Source organism: Rhinolophus sinicus, chromosome 7 (assembly GCF_057876585.1).
Source record: "Rhinolophus sinicus isolate RSI-liver-muscle chromosome 7, RSI-T2T, whole genome shotgun sequence".
Classification (NCBI taxonomy): domain Eukaryota; kingdom Metazoa; phylum Chordata; class Mammalia; order Chiroptera; family Rhinolophidae; genus Rhinolophus; species Rhinolophus sinicus.
In genome coordinates, this window is record NC_142507.1 from 7,509,408 (window position 1) to 7,521,162 (window position 11,755).

Genomic DNA, 11,755 nt, shown 5'->3' on the forward strand with positions numbered 1-11,755 from the left:
CCTTCCTCCACCCACCATAATCTGTCTTTTGTTCTTGGGAAGGGCTTCAGTGGCTTCCGGGTTGTAATCCAAGAATCATGTGTTCAGTCCTTGAGTTAAGTTCACCAGAGTCTATGTCTAACCCTCTTAGACATTTTATCTGTACTTCTGACCACTTGGCTCCAACCATCCTGTAATAACTGATATTTCCTATGGTTTTTCTCTTAGAGTTACTTTCTCCCCACGTACTCTGACAATGTTCCCTACCACAAAATGTCCTGTTGATTAATTAAATTGTGTTCAAACTCAGAACTTTCTCCTAAGTATCAGAACTATAGGAGCGCAGGTGTGCCAACCCCCTTCTATATAGTGTCTCTTTTCACATGCATGTCAAATTCAGTATTCCAAAATTCTCCTACATTATCTTCCTCCCAAACTTGCTCTTCTTGTTGGATTAATTAATGGCACCGTTCTTCACCCAGATGCCTAAGCCATCAGTAGTGACGGCTTCTTTTCCTTTACCCTGAGTTAATATTTCAGTCCGTCTGCTCCAGTGGATTAAGGTAAGGGTTTGATTTTTCTCCCATAACAAAAAGTCTGGAGGTAAGTAGCTCCCACCTGGTAGGGAAGCTAAACAATGCCATCAGCGTTCAAGCTCTTTCTACCGTCCTGTCCTTGTATGCTGGTGTGGGATTTCCATCCCCTTGGCTATCATATGCTTCCTTCATTTTATCTGCATTCCAGGCAGGAAGTTAGAAGGAAGAGCAAAGGGCCAAAGGATCCTGCCAACTGTCAGAATCGCTGCCCTGTAGATTACTTCACTCTGAAATGCCAATCAGCCACTCATGTTTATGCCTTGTTGGCCAGAACTGGGTCATAAAGATGCCGTTTACAACCACACATGACAGGAAGGCATCTCTGGAAACTAGATTGCCAAGCAAAACATATTTGATTGGGGGTCTCGTTAATAAGCACATATTAGTAAATTGGATTTCACTGTGTAACAAGCTGCCTCAGAACGTGGTGGTTCAAAATGCAATAATTCTTATGTCTCACAATTCTTTGGGGGTTGGGGGTGGGGGGAGTTCTGAGATGGCTAGGCCCAGGCTGGACACTGTGTCATGGTCTCATGCTCATATCTAGGACCTCGGCTGAGATGGCTGGGCCTCCCTCTCTCTCCATGTGACTGTCACCCTCCAGGAGGTTAGAGCTTCTCCCCATGGTGGTCACGGGGTTCTCAGAAGCCACAGAAGGCAAACCCCAATGCTCTAGTACTTTTCAAACATCTGTTTATATGATGTTTGTTAATGTCCCATCAGCCAGAACATTCACACAGCCAGGCCAGGATTCAAGGAGTGGAGAGAGAGATTCTACTTCCTGATGGGAGGGTGGCATGGTTACAATGCTTATAATGATGGGAGGAAATTATGGCCATTTTTTCCCCAATCCGCTATGGTAAGAAAGTACAGGAATAAAGGTATTGGGTGGGCAACAGTAGTGACTCCCTCATCTCTTGTATTTTAATCTCATTTGACCTGTCAGTATCTTATTAAATAACACTTTAAAAAAAAAAAAAAAAAGTCTTTCCATTCTCTGCATCCCCCAACCTCTCTAACTCCTTGGCTCCAAGTCTTAACTAACTTGCACATCCGTGATTGTTCAACTTTCTTGGGTTTCGGTCCCTTTGAAAATCTGAAAGAAATCATGGCCTGTTATGGACTCTTTGTGTCTCTCCCCACCCTGTCATTTCAAATGTTGAGTTTGAATTTTAGGGGGGAGCATAAATAGTGTGGCTTCATTTGGAGATGCGACCTCTAAAAACACAAATAAGATTAAAAGAGGTCATAAGGGTGGGGGCCTGATCCAAAAGGATTAATGTCCTTATAAGAAGAGACACTAGAAGTTTTATGTTCACTCTCTGGCTCTCTCTCTCTCTCTCTCTCTCTCTCTCTCTCTCTCTCTCTCTCTCTCTCTGTGCACTCATCAAGAAAATGCCATGTGACAACACAGCAATAAGGTGGTTGTCTAACAAGCAAGGAAGAGAGCCCTCACCAGAAACAAGGTTTGCCAACAAGTTGGTCATTGACTTCCAGCCTCCAGAACTGTGAGAAGACAATTTTCTGCTCTTTAAGCCCCCCAGTCTGTGGCATTTTGTTATAGCAGCCCAAGCAGCCTAGAATATGGTTTCTCGCTCAGAAGAAGTAAACAACTGCACACCACACAGAACGTCATATGTAATGTGTGATTCTGGACACCTGCAGGGCCACCTAGGAACCTAGAAGGTACTTATGCACCCCCTGCTCCCCAACAGTATCTCAGATAGTGTTCAAAAACACACATTTATTTACATGGCCACCTATTTTAACACTTTTAGTAGCTTTCCATCAACTTTAAGGTCCTTCCCGATGTGACCTGGTTCTTCCCTTCGGCCAAAGATTGTCCCCACTGCTCAAAAATTCCTTCTCATCCAGACAAATTACAGCTGTGAACTGGCTTCCTTTCCTGAGCACAGTACCCCAGCTCCCCTGTATCTTTATACCTATTGTTACCTGCATGTGGAATGCCCTCTATTTTCTTATCTTTCAGGTGAACATTTCCTCATTTTTTGAACACTGATTTTTTTTTTTCTTTGAATCTGGATCTTTCCCAGTAGTCCCTCCCATGTAGGCAACTCCAACAGAGTTGCCTCTATTTTTTAATATGTTAATTTGTTTAGCTCAGCAACAAAATATTTTACTTTATTTTAACAAGATGTGTTGATACTGGGTTTTGAATTTTTGACCACCTTTTACTAAGCTTTAGATGGCAGTGACCATTATTAATGTTCACGGTTTATAGCTGAGATACAAGGCACCGGACATAAAATAATAAACCACTAGAGGGTATACTTTCTGCTAAAAATGTAAGTAGACCACATTAAGATACATGTAATAATAGTAAAGGTAACGTGAAACTATTACACAGCTAGTGCCTTTCACATTAGGATTTCACACACACACACAACACACACACACACACACACACACACACACACACAGAACATTGAACATGTAGGAAAAGAGGCAGAAACACCAGGGCAAGAAAAAATGAGATGCATTATCAGAAACTAAATATTTACGGCAGGCCTCTAGTCGTAAGTGAAATAATTATATATCCAAAACAAATGAAAATCCATCAAAAATGCCATCCTTCTTTCCTAAGAGAAAGAATAAAGGGATGCTCGTATTAGATGATTATATGCATATTTACAAATGTAACACAAATCCCGTTAAATGGCCAGAAGTTGATCCTCCTTTGATTACACTGGGAGTCATTCATGTTTTCTTCCTCCTTTTGGAGAATGGTTAGTAGCTTAGGTAAGCCTTAGGCAATCAGGTTACTGACACCCACCATGGTCAAAGCGAATGCTGCTTCTGTGATCTTGGTCAAAGCGTGCTTGTTCTCCCTCCTGTGAAGCTGGGAGCAGCCATCTTTTCCATCCTATCTCAGTGATCTCAGGAAGTTTGGTTACACAGAGCACATGACAACTGTTTAAACCATTGTTCACAGTCCCGAAAACTTGATGGCCCAAGACTAATGTCCAGCTCTGACAACTTTGAGAAGCCACACGTGATGATGACGATGACCCATCCTTCATCACTGGTACTGTTATTATAGTTCAGGTCAAGCTTCTGTGGCCTGGCCAGGTGACCTGTCTGTGAGACCGATGCCAGGAGAGCCATGTCCTCTGTCACTGGGGAACAACGGCTCAGCCCAGCACTCGAAGGGATGTTGAAAGACTTAGTGTTTTCAGAGGCAGCTTCAGATTGCCATCAACACACTTATTTCAAAAAAGGCTGAGTATTTCCAGAGCAGGGAGGTGAATGGAGGCTTCAGTGAGGGCAGTAAAAGTCTCACCTTCTATACAGCATACTTGGTGATTTGGAATGGCTCCTATGCTGAAAAAATCAGAGCCTGCTTTGCAGGTTTCAGAAGGAGCTGCCCATCTTTTTGCTGCAGGATAAATCCAGTTTTTGAAGACTCAAGACTAAAGAGATCCTCTGGGCCAGCCACCCCACATTGGGGGCTGTTAGTGCATCGGCTAAGGTCCAGTACTTCCAGATGATTCAGTGTGGCCAAGTGAGCTGGTGAGTCTTCCAAACCTGCCCCCAGCTCCTCCTCACTGCAGGAAAAGTCTAGTTTCCTCATCTCATACAGGTGTCTCAAAGCAGAATCCAATATTTGACACTCTTTTGTGGTCGTACACATGGATGTAACTCCAACACTTTCAGATCTGAGGGACATTTAAATCCCTGTTTAGACTGCCACCAATGTTTCTGTTCATGGAAAGATCAAGTACTTCAAGATTTTGCAGCATAGGAAGCAATGGACCCACAAACACCCCATCTTCTGATGTGAGGGCACAATCCACAACCTCAAGAGTTTGCATCTTGCTTGCTTCTTGAACCGTGGCAGGATCAGAGGCAAGTTTCCTCCCACTTTTCTATTCCAGGACAATTTCAGCTCTTCAAGTTCAAGTATTGCTTTAAGTGCTTCTCGCAGGGCTCCAGCAACATCAAACGTAAGTCTGCAACAACCCAGTCTCAGGATTTTTAACTTGCTGACAAGATGCATTTGCTGGGTGAGTGCATGGAGCATTCCAACCGTGAAATCACTCCAGGAAAATATCCAGTTTTTCCATGTCTTGGAGATAAGGCGGCAAAGCGATCATTTCCTCATGTTGGCTGTTGTTAATTGGCAGTGATTCAGATCTAGACACTTGTTGACAGCCTTTTTGCCCAGCTTCTGCAGGAACTACTCACTTTGTTCCATCCTGGATCCCAATTCCATTTCTGGATGCTGAACACCCCCGGGACCCTTTTCTTACAAATGACCTTGAGGAACTCAGTGGCTTTTCTTTCGTGGCCTGACTTGGGCTTCTCAGCACATAGAAAGAGTGACAGTCCCAGACAAAGAGGTAAGTTGATTCGTTTGGTGTCATCTCACTTGTTTATTTTTGCTTTTGTTGCCCTTGCCTTTGGAGTCAAATGCAAACATTCATTGCCAAGACCAATGTCAAGGAGTTTACCACCTATGTCTCCTTCTAGAAGTTTTATGATTTCAGGTCTTACATTCAAGCCTTTAATTGATTTTGAATTAATTTTGTGCGTGTTGTAAGATAGTAGGGCATGGCCCAAATAGCACACTGAAACACACCCCCAAATAAAATGTTTCAGTCGAACATTTGGCAAACTGTTGATTGTATTAACTTGAAAGTCAGATTGCATACCTAGTTTTCTTGAGTGCCAAATATTGGATGCTGCTTTGAGATACACCTTCAAAAGATGAAGAAGATGAAGAAACACCTTCAAAAAGTAGATGTTAGAATCGGTATGTTTTGCTGTTGGCTATAGCTGGCAAGATAATAAATAAATAAAATAAGAAAGAAAAAGATGATTTTTAAAAACCGATTTGGCTGATTTACATGTAGAAGTGAAAGGGAACAGAAAAATTTAGGAGACTTGTAAAGTTAGAAGATTCAAATGTTCTAACTCCATGAGGAAAAGATGAACCTAGCTCACTTGGCACCTGGCAGGTGAGGAAGACGCCATCCTGGATGGTAGATGAAGTAGAGATAATCCATGGAAATGACATGTGTATTTCTAGGCCAGGACATTTAATTCTCAGGACCATTTTCCCCCTAATATGGCGGCAGCGGTATTCCCTCATCCTGGGTTCTGAAGTGAGGGCATGACATAAGAGAGCAGCTAAGTAACACACCGAAAGTATCCTGCACGGGCAAGAAATAAACTTTGGTGTTTTAAGTTATAAGACATTTATTATCTGAGCATAATTTCACTCAGTTGCTCAAACTAAGGGTGCGTCAGAATTAACCGAAAAATTTGTCAAAACACAGATTGGGGGCCCTCACGTTGTGAGTGTCTGATTCAGGGGATATGGGGTAGCACCCGGGAGTGTCCATGTCTAAGAAGTTCCCTTGCAATACTGATGCTATTGCTCCTAGGACCACACTTTCAGAACCTGACCTAACCAATCCCAACACACACCAGTATTAACTCTACTATTCTTTTGCAGCCTATGTAACGATGAGCATGAAACGGTTTAACGACAAGCATAATGGAGGTCACGTTTCTGTACAATGGGAACTCCGTTCGGCTCCAAAGCAATTGGAAAATTGCTTTTTCTATCCATGGGAAATGGGAAATAATCCCACATATACTCTACAGAGTAGAAAATACACTGAGTCAGCAGTCAAGGCATAGTCAGCGAAAGAGAGAATACTTTGGAAGCACGCAAATAGAAAAGAAAGCATTAGGTGCTGTATGGGTTAGCATTCATAGAACAGAATCGACTCTACTTAGCTGAAGCAGGAATTGATTTAGTACATGGTATTAAACAGCTTATAGAAATGTTAAGAAAGGTGAAGAAACAAATTTGAGGGATTGTATCCATCCTGTGCATCACTGTGTCTCTACTCTCAACAAGTAACTTGTGCTTAATACATATTTTTTATTGAATAATGCCAAGAATGCATCACCTTTATTTTTATCACTCTGCTTAGTATGCTTCATTGTCAGCAAACTTGTGTGGGTTATATTTGGCTATAACTGAAAACTGTTCAGCATGAAATTATTTTGACAGAATTTACTCTAACGTTCACTCTTCATCTATGATAGGTAAGATATGGACTCTGCTCGGTGTTCAGAGTAAAATTTTTCAAGAGGTGACTTTAGAGATGCTATGGATCATTCTAGAAGCAATCAATTCCTAGCTTCACCTGAAGCCATCTTTCCGCGAGCCACCAAACAAACCTTGTTTCAATTCAAGACTGGTATATTTTTGTTGAACTGTGCCTTTCAAATAAATTAATTGTATCCTATGTCTATTACACCTCAATGAAGTGGATTTAGAAAGTACAAACACAATAGGCCTTTTTGCTTTTCAAGTAACTTGTAAAAATGTTAATATAAAACACATACGAAGACCCTGAAAAGGTGGAAGTGAAGAACTAATCAAATACTAGTAAAAGAGATTTACTTTCATCCAACACATTTTGAATGACATTTTTTTCTGTTACAGCAACTGAGTCCATGTACCTTAATTTCTCCCCTCTTTGTTTCTTATTTATCATCTGATACTTCACTTAAAGAAGAAGAAAGTCAAATGTAAGCTTGTGTTCAGAAGTCAAACAGCTATTTTTGTCGCTGGACATTAATTAAAAAAAAAAAAAATTCTAGCAACCAGGTATTTGAAACCTGAATGAGTAGGGAGGAAAAAGTAAAAAGAAAGCGCATTGTTATCAGGTCCATTTCTAAGCAGCACCCGACCAATAAATATGGGAAAGCATACATTTTCTTAATCCTCTTTATTTATGTGAATAAACCTGTTCGTGAAAGTGGCACATCCTAGCGAGACCTATTCTTTTATGTCAGGCAGTATTCAGCCCAAATAATGCCGGCTCTCTTCCATTCTCTGTTAACACCGGTAGAGCATAAATTGGTAATTGTGTGGTAACTATGCAATTAACTCATGTCACCACTGTACCTTTTCATTAGCGTCACTAAGAGTAGTATTACCCTCTCAGTGACCTCAGTGTAAGTGATAACATCCTTAGCTGTTAAAGTGAAAAAAAAAAAAAAATTAAGTGAATTTAGTGTTGTGAAGGCTGATAGAGTGACAGCCTTGGAGACAGGAGGCCTTTTTATCATCACGTGGCACAAAGAGTGAAAAAGCAAACCTCTTGAAGCTGCCTCATTAGTACATCTCACCTCTTTTCTCCAAGAACAGAAGGTTTCTTCCTTATTTTTTTACTTGCCGAGATGACGTGCCAAGTTACCTATTGTGCTCGCAATTTCTCCCATGAAAGGGAAATGGCTGTGAGAGCTCTCCCAGTGTCACTGCTTCATTTGCCCTGATTCCAGACACCACCCATGTTAATGAACACACTTGGTATATCTGTCCTTAGAGCACAACTTTGGGAATCCTTATGGAGTCTCAGTCAGCAAGTGTCCACTTGGGGTATAAACAAAAACTATTCAACATTAAATTACTTTGACAGAAAACCCATTCTTATATTCAACATTGGGCAGGTTGTGCTCTTTAGGTACATGTCCTTGATGAAAAGAAATTATATATTCAATAGTGCCTTTCATGAACTAGGAGACATTGGAGAAGGAATCTTAAGTTGGAGAATGGTGGGTACCTTACTGATGAAAGCATGGCTGGAAAATCAGATTCACCCGGATTTGGGTCCAGGCGACCATATTACTGCTCAGTGAGAGCATAGAAGGAAGACCGAGGTATAAGAAATGCTTCCCTGAGGAAATATTCTTTTATCTGTGATATGAAAGAGAGTTAGAGTTATCTAGGCACAGAGAAGAAAAGTCTAGACAGAGAGACTAAGAAACTGGCATGTGAAAAGCCCTACTGTGAAAGTCTATTCAGCACAACCATGGATTCTAAATGTGCAAGTGTGTGTGTGCATGTGTGTTGTGTATTCATACAAAGGAGGTTGGGAAATGCAAGGTACAGTAGAAGGACTTTAATAAAATGTGTGCTTCTGACAAATTATGCTAGTTGCAGTACAGTTTATAGAAAATATAAGAATTTTTGTGGTGGATCCGTTAAAAGTCTATCGCTCGATTTTAGCAGCAGATGAGTGTAGTCTTTATGAGGATGCTGGCAGTGGAGGTGGAAAGATGGGTAAGATTCAAGAGCTATTTGGGAGGCAAACTGATGGGACAGGCTATTGGGATGGGAGGAGAGGGAAGATCATGGATGATGCCAGAACCAGACGGTTATTTACTCACACGGAGGATACCACACAGATTTATGTGAGAAGACCTGAGACTTAGCAAGGTGATCTGAGATCTCTGAGAGTACATTATGAATCCACAGTATCTTGTAGCCACAGGTTTTAGTACCCAGTACCCACTTTTATCCCTCCCTGCCGAGTTCCCACAGTGAAGCCATCTTACAAAAACCCACATTTGATTAAAACACGTTTCTCCCTGCTTGAAACCCTTCCATGACTTCTCACTGCACTTTAGATTTTTTAAAAAGGTAATCTGAAAAACCTGTCTGATCAGGTCCCTGCTTGTTCTGTTGGTATTAGATTGTGCCACTTGTCCTCGTAGTCGTGATCCCTGCTTACCCTGGCCTCCTTTCAGCTTCTTGGAGGCATCGTGGTCTGCAGCCTACAAGCTCAATGTCTTGGCTTCTTTATCTTCTACCCTTTGTCAGTTATGAGCTCAAACTTCTTCCAGGCGTCACTGCTGCTATATGTTCTCCTGGCCCTTATCAATTCCTTTTATAGCACTTAGCACTGTTGGTAAATTTGCAACTGTGAGACCATTAAAAGTCTTTATGGAAGCCTATATTGGGGGTGGTAGGATACCGTGGTTTATTTGGATGCTGTGGTAGGCAGAGTATTGCCGCCCCACCCCCCCGAAGATTTCTTCACCCTAACCTGGAGGCTGTGATGGCGTTCCTTTGCATTGCAAAAGGGATTTTGTAGTTTTGATTAAGGACCTTGGCATGAATTCTCTGAGTAACCCTACTCACAGGGTCCTAAAGTGGATAACCTTTTCCAGATGTGGTCAGAGAGAGATGTGATGAGAAGCAGGGTCAAAGCGATGCTGCTTTGCTGATGCAGGGAGAGGGACACAACAGAGAATGGACGCAGCCTCCAGAAGCTGGAAAAGGCAAGGAAACAGATTTGCCCCCAGAGCCTCCAGAAAGGAATGCAGCCCTCCGACACCTGATGAGCTCAGTGAGATTATTAGACTTCTGACCTACTGAACTACAAGAAGATAAATGTGTGTTGTTTTAAGCTAGTTGTGGTAAGCTTGTTGTTTATGGTAATATGTTACAGCAAGAATTAAAAAATGAATACAAATACAATTATGAATTATGTCTGTATGACAGCCAATTCCAAGTATATTTCTGGTCCATAGGTTTCTAATTTAGGAATTACATTGTTTTATCACAATGCTGAGTCTCACGGAAATATACTATTTTGAAACAGCAATAGAAAAAATGATCTCGAATTTAATCTTCTTAATTGAATTCACAGTAGCATTCATAACAACAAATTTTTCACCTCCGAAGAAAATAAAACTTTCAAAGCTCTACGTTGATTCCATAAATTGTATGAAGAATTTTTTTTCTTTTCGAATACTTCCATCTGTAGCTGGTTGAATGCATGGATGGAGGCCCAGCGGATATGGAGGGCTGACTATAATTATATCCTGCCATTTTCTCCAAAGAATTTAAGATGTGCTCTAAGGGGATCTAAATTGTTGTTCCAGCCTGAGTAGTGTAAGAAGAGAAATATCTGGTCCCCATACTAGCTTGAGGGTATCTTTAGAGAAGCGAGCACAGCATCCTCTCCCCTGAGTATAGACTTCTGGTGCATAAATTCACCTGTCTGCTGAGGGATCAGGGCTCTGACCTGCCATCTGCAACAGTAAATATAAGAACACATATTTAGCAGACATTATGCTTTCTTCGTAAACTACTTTCAAAGCGGTAACAAGGTATGTCCTGTTGGAAGTTCTTCACATTCCATTCTGATTCTTTACTGTCCACAAATGTCAGCTAAAAGAGTATGTGTTCAGAACTCTGAACAGTGATAGAGAGTTTTAACAAGAAGCAGAAGGCATGTCCCTTTGGGTAGAAAACTCTAGAACCTAATTGAGACAGCCTAGACATATTTATTAGACACGGTTAAGGAAATAGAAATCCTATTATTTTGTGATTTCAAGGCAATAATCAAATTTCTACTTGGAGGCAGTACGAAAACAAATAAGCAGAGTAGGATCAGTGAAAGGAGAGGTTAATTAAGGGCTGGAATTCCACAGGTCGCCAAGATTGAAAGGGAGGAGAAGAAGTTATGCTTGGAATTACGCTTAAGACTTGGGGAGACAGAGAAAAGAGGTCATTCCAACTCTACCACTAACATAAATGCGCTTTCCTATTCTCTTTCGCTGAGTGATACAAATCTTTAACTGCCTCAAATCAATGTTTTTGCATCATCCTCCAAACATCCTATCTCTCACTGATTTTTTAAACACTGGTATCTATCTCACCAATATTTAAAAAAAAAAAAAAACATAGGGAAATAACATTTTTTCAATTCAGTCCAAACAGAACTGCAAAACAAAACGAAACAAAATTTCTTAGGAACATATTTTAAAACTATAACTTTCAACAATAAATTTAGCCCACAGACATTTCCTGTCATCAGAGGACCTTGAAACCACTGTCTCCGTTCAGAGAAGAAATAGGGAGGGAACAAAAGACACTAAAGGATCTAGTATAATTTCTGCTTTCCAGGAGATTGTTGTTGTTTTTCTGTGCACCCGAGTTCTTCCCCTTTTCTGGGTGATATCAGAACATTCTCACCTCCAACTCCCCCCCTCCCCACTCCCACTTCCACACACAACATTTGGTGCCTACTTCACAGAACTCTCTGGGTTTTGACAGGTTAAGATGGGTTGCAAATCAAAGTACTCAGCACCAGCCTATCTCATTCTCCAGTGAAACGGAGGAGAGTATCTCAGACTGAGCTAATGATAGTTTTATATTCTCTTGGTCATAATGTCAAAGAGGTGAACATGTGACCCACACTAGGACAATCAGAGTCCCTCCTTGAATTTATATATGAGCGAGAAACAGCTCTTTCTTCTAGGGTCATATGCTGTTAAGATATCAACCCAGACAAGTTCTCCACGACACAGTGGTATCTGAGTCAGAAATACAAAAATAGAAATCT

The 11,755-nt window shown here is 41.1% G+C and overlaps 1 pseudogene; it reads right to left on the reverse strand.

Annotated features, from left to right (window-relative positions):
• Window positions 1-3,355: 3,355 nt before the first annotated feature.
• Window positions 3,356-4,791, reverse strand: LOC109443999 (leucine-rich repeat-containing protein 31 pseudogene; annotated as a pseudogene).
• Window positions 4,792-11,755: the final 6,964 nt, after the last annotated feature.